We start from the raw sequence: 8,036 nt of genomic DNA, 5'->3' as shown, positions 1-8,036 counted from the left end.
CGATCAGGGAACTTTGTTATACTCGAACCAGGGAACTTTTTTATAATTAATCATGGGACTTTGTCATACTCGATCAGTGAAATTTCCTATATTTGACCAATGGACTTTGCTATACTCGATGAGAGGCTTTTGTTATACTCGATCAGGGGACTTTGTTATACTCGACCAGGGGACTTTATTATACTCGATCTGGGGACGTTGTTATACTCGACCAGAGGACTTTGTTATACTCGATCAGGGGATATGTTATATTCGATCAGGGGACTTTGTTATACTTGATTATCGGACTTTGCTATACTCGACCAGGGGACTTTGTTATACGCGATCAGGGGACTTTGTTATACTCGACCAGGGGACTTTTTTATACTTGACCAATGGACTTTGTTATACTCGATGAGGGGCCTTTGTTATACACGATCAGGGGACTTTGTTATACTCGAGCAGGGGACTTTGTTATACTCGATCAGGGGACTTTGTTATACTCGTCCAGGGGGCTTTGTTATTATCGATCAGGGGACTTTGTTATACTCGATCAGGGGACTTTGTCTTACTCGACCAGGGCCCTTTGCTATAAGCGACCATGGGACTTTGTTATAATCGATCAGGGGACTTTGTTATGCTCGATATGTGGACTTTGTTTTACTGGGCCAGGGGACTTTTTTATACTCGATCAGGGGACTTTTTTATACTCGACCATAGGACTTTGTTATACTAGTATCAGGGGACTTTGTTATGCCCGATCGGGGGACTTTGTTATACTGGGCCATTAGACTTTGTTATAGTCGATCAGGGGATGTGTTATACTCGATTAGGGGACTTTGTTATACTGGACCAGGGAACTTTATTATACTCAATCAACAGACTTTGTTATACTCGATAAGGGGACTTTGTTAGACTCGAAAGGGGGACTTTGTTAACCTCGACGAGGAGCTTTGTTATACTCGAATAAGCGGCTTTGAAATACTCGATCAGGGGACTTTGTTATACTCGATGAAGGGCCTTTGTTATACTCGATGAGGGGCCTTTGTTATACTAGATCAACGGATTTTGTTATACTCGATCAGGGGACTTTCTTATACTCGAGCAGGAGGCTTTGTCATACACGATCAGGGGACTTTGTTATTCCCAATGAGGAGGCTTTGTTATACTCGATCAGGGGACTTTGCTATACTCGACCAGGGGACTTTGTTATACTCGATCAGGGGACATTGATATACTCGACCAGGGGACTTTTTATACTTGACCAATAGACTTTGTTATACTCGATGAGGGGCCTTTGTTATACTCGATCAGAGGACTGTTTTATACTCGACCATAGGACTTTGTTATACTCCATCAGGGGATATGTTATACTCCATCAGGGTACTTTGTTATACCCGATCAGGAGACTTTGCTATACTCGACCAGGTGACTTTGTTATACTCGATTAGGGGACTTTGATATAATAGACCAGGGGACTATGTTATACGCGATCATGGCACTTTTTTTACTCGACCAGAGGACTTTGTTATACTCGATCAGGGGACTTTGTTATACTCGTTCAGAGGACTTTGTTATACTCGATCAGGGGACTTTGTTATACTCGATCAGGGGACTTTGTTATGCTCGATCTGGGGACTTTGTTATACTCGATCAGGGGACTTTGTTATACTCGATCAGGGGACTTTGTCTTACTCGATGAGGGCCCTTTGCTATACTCGACCAAGGGACTTTGTTATAATCGATCAGGGGCCGGATACTCAAAAACATTTATGGGACTGTATGTCTTTGTTTACCCCGTAACTGGACTTACAGTCTCAGATCGGTATACTCAAAACACAGATGGCATACTCAAAACACAGATGGTATACTCAAAACCAATATTTGACATCGAACTCCGTAAGTTAACGCAAGTAACTTACACCAGCTCCCGAGGTTGTGTAACACTCTCAACCCGGATGTAGTAGTGACTAATTCCCGATTGTATAGAAAATAATAATAATATATGTTGTAATAATGCTTGTTAGACTTGTTTTATCATAGAATAAAGAAGAAAATGTTTTGTACATCAACATACTGAAATATAATATTTCACTTTGTCTTTTTGGTAACTTTTTTGTTGTATAATAAGCTGCTTGAGTGTTTGTATTTGTCGCAGTTTGGAAGAGACGCATCTTTTGTCTTCTTACACATTATAAAGTATTTCTTACCAAAATAGAAGGTTTGTATTGTTCACACTTAGGGTAAAAATATGTTTTATGACTGAGTAAACTTGCAGATAGAACTTATTAATGTTGTATAGCCGTAAATATCCCTCAGTAATGAAAGGCAAATATGAGGTCAAGTGAACATTCCTGCCAAGACTTCGCCTTGTTTTTCTAATATTCAACCAATAGCCTGAGCCTATTTTCTTATGTGTATGGCTTATGATAACATGAAAGGCTATAAATTTCCATAGGTTAGCGAAAATTAAATGATATTAGGTGTAAAATATGGATTGCAATTAACTTGATTAATAGGTGCCTATATAACTGCTTTTTCAGTCTTAGGCAAATAAATGTTTAAACATGGGGCCTACTTAATTTAGTTAGAACATGAGGATTATTTAAATAAGAAATTATACTAATAGGGTATAGGTTAGATAGGTTTGGTTTGGTTATGTTATGTTATGTTATGGTATGTTAGGTTAGAGAATGTGTACATGGTTTTTTGGTGAGCGTCAGGCCGTCAGTGAGACACTTTGTCTAGCAGCTACCTTAGGCCTAGTTCCAGACTTTCCTTGAACATTATCATAGGTAGAGTATTAATTTAAGAAAATTTCGGCTAATCCGATATATTTTCAGGTTTTAAATTGTTGTTTTTTGTATGAACTTGAAGACAATTCAGACCAAATATTCCCAACATTGAAAGGAAAACACTAGGGTCTGTGAGACACTTTGTCTAGCAGCTACCTTAGGCCTAGTTCCAGACTTTCCTTGAACATTATCATAGGTAGAGTATTAATTTAAGAAAATTTCGGCTAATCCGATATATTTTCAGGTTTTAAATTGTTGTTTTTTGTATGAACTTGAAGACAATTCAGACCAAATATTCCCAACATTGAAAGGAAAACACTCGGGTCTAGGCTAAATGAGTAATTTAAGAGAAGTGATTTGTCATTTAGGTTAGGCAAGGCTATACTATCATTAACCAATTTATTTGAATTTGCCCAGAATAAGGCTATCTTAGTATAGCTTATGTGTCTTGTCACAGGCTAACATTATGCAAGGGGATTATTTACCTAAATTCTAGTGGGGTAAAACACCAAATACTGTGAGATCTCTGTTAGCCGGAACAATTGGTGAAGAGCACTACCGTGAATGAATGAGTGTTTTCCCGTTAACGAGACAGTTATCACAAATCAAGAAAATATCCCTCATCCCCAGAATGTTTATGGTAATGGAAAAATTTTCTCGGTAGTTCCTGCAATTGCCCATTACATCATCTCTCGAACCCGGAAATATATCCCCCATCTCCGGACTTTTCTCGGTTATCTGGGAAACTTTCCTCATAGTTTTCAGGAAAATTTGCCTCTCTGAAAGTCATTTACCTAAGCCGTAAGTTTCTTGCAAAATCATGCTTTGGGAATTAATTTTAGATAAAATTTCAATTACGGCTTTCAGAAAGTTCCGGGTTTCAAGGATTCCGGCTAACGGAGAAGGCTGCTGTTCCTACCAGAAATCAGTTTCAAATGCGAGTATGTGACAGACTTTGAGGCAAGAGGATGTCTTTTAAATGCTTTTAACACCCTTATTTACTTGAATAATGAACAATTTTTTTCAATTTTAAATGAATACAGAGATTTTAACGCGTTGTGCATTTTTCAGTATTTTACCCCTAAGAGCCAGGCAAAACCTTAAGGCTGTAATTTTTGTTTTTCACAGGCATAACCCTTCAATTCTAGGCCTAATGATAAAACTTTGAATTAGTTAGTATCAACATAAAAACAATACTGTAACAAACTTCTAAACCATTGCATAATTTTTTGTCCTGCAGATTGATCCAGTAACACTTGGACCTCATTTTCCAGTTACCCTGCAATGGATCTTGTTGTAGCTTATCTGCATGATCGAGCTTTACGACGTGAACGAAGGTATCGGGACCCTTTGGATCCCAAAAATATAAGCGATGAAAATCAAATTAGATATAGGTTTCCTCGATGTGAAATTCTAAGACTGTGTTAAGATTTAGATCCATTTTTAAGGCGTAGAACGAGAAGATCTCATGCTGTTCCCATACACACGCAAGTGTTAGTTGCCTTAAGATTTTATGCCAATGGAACCTTTCAACATGTACTTAGTGATACAGCTGAAGCTGTAGCAGGGACAGGCCAAGCAGTCCGAGCCAATGTAGTCCGTAATTGGTTTACTTGATGAATTAAAATCAAATATCAATTCACCAATACAATTTTCCTCTATGTTTAAATAGTACTTTTTAGTGCAGTATACAGAGGTAATGCGAATAAAGCGTACATTGATTTAACTTTTATTTTCAATATTCTGTACATAAAAAAATAAACTTCTTTATAGAAATTAAATGGCTTTCTTTTACCTTAATAATATATGTACTATATCCTTGAGCAAATTTGATTCCAATACAGTATACTTTTAATACTACTAAATACCAAAGGCACGAAAGTTTGTGAAACAAAAAATCCCTTATATTAAAAATATTTGAGAAATTGAAAAAAAAAAAAAATATTGCTACTGTTTGCATCTTAAACTACCGTACACAATTTGACATGGGTCACCACATCGTTGTGAAATAATAATACAACTACTGTTATTTGTTGCCATTTTTTAGATTTAAGAATGAAATACAGTATAATTTTCATATGTCTAGAATTACCTGCATCAATACCCGTAAATTAAAAGAAACTTATAACCCAATACTGTACTACTACAAGTAATAAAGAAAAAATAGAATACAGTACTCTTTGCTTGTTAAGCTACAAAATGTAACATGAGACAGCACATCCTTATGAAAGAACCAATGCAACAACTTGCGCTTTGGAGACTAATGTGTGTTAAATAGCAGCGATTACAGTAGGCTGTTGGTGAATTTGCACCATTATTTCTGTTTCAACCTACTTGAATCATACTTCGCAAACTACAAACTAATAAATAAAACTCGTTGAACTGGAAATTGACTACGTCTTACAAAATAAAGGAACCTTTAAAAAATAAAAATAAGTACATGAGCCTCTTTTCAAACATATAATTTTGAGTGTGGTAGGAACTTTTACCCAAAACCTGGGTAAACATTACCCGTAGTAGCACTGCAACCCATGTTATTAGTTGACAAATGTGTGTCTTTCGCTTAACTTCGTGATTTTAATTAACTTATGGAGAGCTAAATATTCCTGTTACATTTTCATGACTAGTATAGGCTGCAAGTGAAAGTTACACAATTTTTTAACATGCGATCTTCCTTCATAACAATCACTCAAAGGAAAATTTATAATAAGTGTTTGATGACTTTTCAACTACGCTATTATCACATTTACCAAAAGTAAAGGACTTACCTAAGTAAACAACTACATATACACATACCATAAACACAGCATCATTGGATAGGATTTTTCGACTGCATAACTTTTGCAATGCATAGCATTGCAGATGCAATGCACTCTGTGTGAGCTACAAGCTGTAAAAAACTGTCCCTCATTTGTGTTTGAACACGAAGCATCTCTCGAAGAAGATCTTCATCTTTTCGGGCAGAAGAGGTTCGTGGCCTCCTGCCACTACTGTTCGTACTTGGCATTGGAGATGAATCCATTTCATCAGTGTAATCACCAGTTACAGTTGACCTAACAGCTGTGGCAGAAGGGGTACTAGACCTACTTCGCTGTTCCTTGGTGGCAGCAATAGGTTGACGAGTATTGCTTGAACTACATGTTTCTACCTCATATGTTCCGGATGATGAAAATCCAGGAATGTTTGTAGGTGCTGAAGTTTCAGGTTCTAAATGCACAATGGGTACTGTGATATCATGTTCCTGTATATCCTCATTCAGAATGCGGGTTATAGAATCATCTTTCTCTTGAACGGGCCGAAACATAAATTCCTCTCGGAAACAACTACCGGTAGCTGTAAACCTAGCTCCTGAGGGTCTGGGGGTTGGTTCTCTTTCTTCTTCTGGAAAGAAATGTAGTATAATAGGTTGATTGAAGTCTATGTTAAGAGTATAATTAAAATATTACACTGTATTTCCAAATATACAAAAGCTTTTAGGAAAAATAATGGTTTGAAAAATAGTGTTGACCATCTAAATATATTTGTTTAAAATATTTTTAAATCTAAATATCAACTAGGCGTTAAATTTCTTATATTTGCACTTCTCAATTTTGTCCATTAACATACGAGTTATAAAAACATTTAATATATAAATTAGGGAAGCAATAAACAAGCTAGAAATGAAACCAACTTACTAGTGTTGTTATTTTTCAAAATTATATAAAAAAATCAGTATAGTGTACAGTATTTCCAAATCAAGATGTGAAAAAATGTCTCCAAAAGTTTTTTTTTAAATAAAAACAAGGGCAGAAAAAAACAAAATATATCAGGAGGTTGGAAAAGTATTTTGACTGAATTACCATTACTAGGTTCTTCACTTTCAACATCCCCTGGAATCCCATGTATAGAGGTTGGATCTAATAGTTGAAGAATTGCTTCTTCAATTGCAGTGTATGTAATTTCAATTTGGGGGCCGCCACCTTGAAGAGAAAATATAAATAATAACTGTCTTACTGTGAGCTGTGGTTACATACACTATATGCTAACTATGTTATATTTGGCAGAAATCATAGTTACAAAGGAATCTACTGAAATAGTTCCAAACATTATAACCTAACCTATCATTGTAGCTGTAGCCACAAAAATTCTCCTTTATCTATGTCAAAAGTTAATTAGATTTAATGTAACAAACAATAAATGGTAAAATAAGTCAAAAAAAATAGTCGCAGCCAGAAATTTTCAACCTGTATTAGTTGTAAACTCAAAAGATAGAACATCCTTGCCTATAAGCCTAACAAAGTAAAATTTACATATTAATGTATACCAAATATGAATATAAATCTATTGATGAATGAAAATTAACGACATAAAAAAAGGAATTCTATGGCAACTTATACATTATGACCTTCATTACCGTCGGAAATAACGTAATTATTAATATGTAGTTTATAACAGTAACCAAACCTACCTAACCTAGCTTCCTTTACCAACGGGAGGACTCCGCCGCCCTGCCACACAAACTCATATTAACTATCTCTGTTCCACGTCAGTTGCGACACAATGACAAGTGTGTCTTAAAATTGTGTAATCTATATGATAGGTATAATAAGAAAATCCAAAAGTTGTGGGGAAATTATTAACAGTTGTACAGACTTCCCTGACTACCGGGTGGGAAGATATTGGAAGCATAATGTGTTGTCTAATGGTAGACCCTGCTGCCATATGGCATCACGAAAATTAGGAGCAAGTCCAAGGTTGCTGATCTGACTAAATGTGTCATTTACACACAATTGCAGGGTCGCAATTGTTTCTCGTAATATCAACAACACAACATACATACTGTATATTGATTCTCACTTTTTGTGATTTCATTTCGGTATTTATGGTTATTTATTATTAATATTATTATTAATAAAGAGGTATTTTTATTAATAGTACTAAAGAATTATTATTACAGGCCCCGACGTGGGTCAGTGACTGTGCCTGGGTTGGTTAATCCACGTAAAAAAAAAAAAAAAAAAATTAGGTTGAACGGTAAAGTTTTTACTATTTACTCACACGGAAAACTTCGAAGAACGATGTTTCTTTTAATGAATGCGCTCATATAAGGAAAATATGTGTATTCATTCACGATGGAGAGCCACCACACTACTTACTTCCTTGAGTTTACAAACACGAAAATCGTACCAAGCCTCAGAAAAACCAGTTAAGTTTGTTTCATATTGTCAATCAATAACCACGCTAACAATATTAAGACTTACCTGTTCCACCAGCATATTTCTT

At 35.8% G+C, this 8,036-nt stretch overlaps 1 long non-coding RNA gene across 2 annotated transcripts; it reads left to right on the top strand.

Annotated features, from left to right (window-relative positions):
- The first annotated feature begins 2,136 nt into the window (after positions 1–2,136).
- On the top strand, positions 2,137–4,555 carry LOC121861895. 2 transcript variants are annotated; one of them, XR_006088111.1, is made up of 2 exons: positions 2,137–2,178; positions 3,642–4,555. It is a non-coding gene; the product is annotated as an uncharacterized LOC121861895 (long non-coding RNA). The 2 variants fall into 2 exon arrangements; XR_006088110.1 differs by having other exon boundaries at positions 2,150–2,200.
- The last annotated feature ends 3,481 nt before the right edge of the window (positions 4,556–8,036 follow it).

Source organism: Homarus americanus, unplaced genomic scaffold, assembly GCF_018991925.1.
Source record: "Homarus americanus isolate GMGI-L3 unplaced genomic scaffold, GMGI_Hamer_2.0 scaffold9009, whole genome shotgun sequence".
In the NCBI taxonomy this organism is placed as follows: domain Eukaryota; kingdom Metazoa; phylum Arthropoda; class Malacostraca; order Decapoda; family Nephropidae; genus Homarus; species Homarus americanus.
The sequence above is the reverse complement of the archived record's forward strand: the minus strand, read 5'-3'. Positions and strand labels throughout refer to the sequence as shown.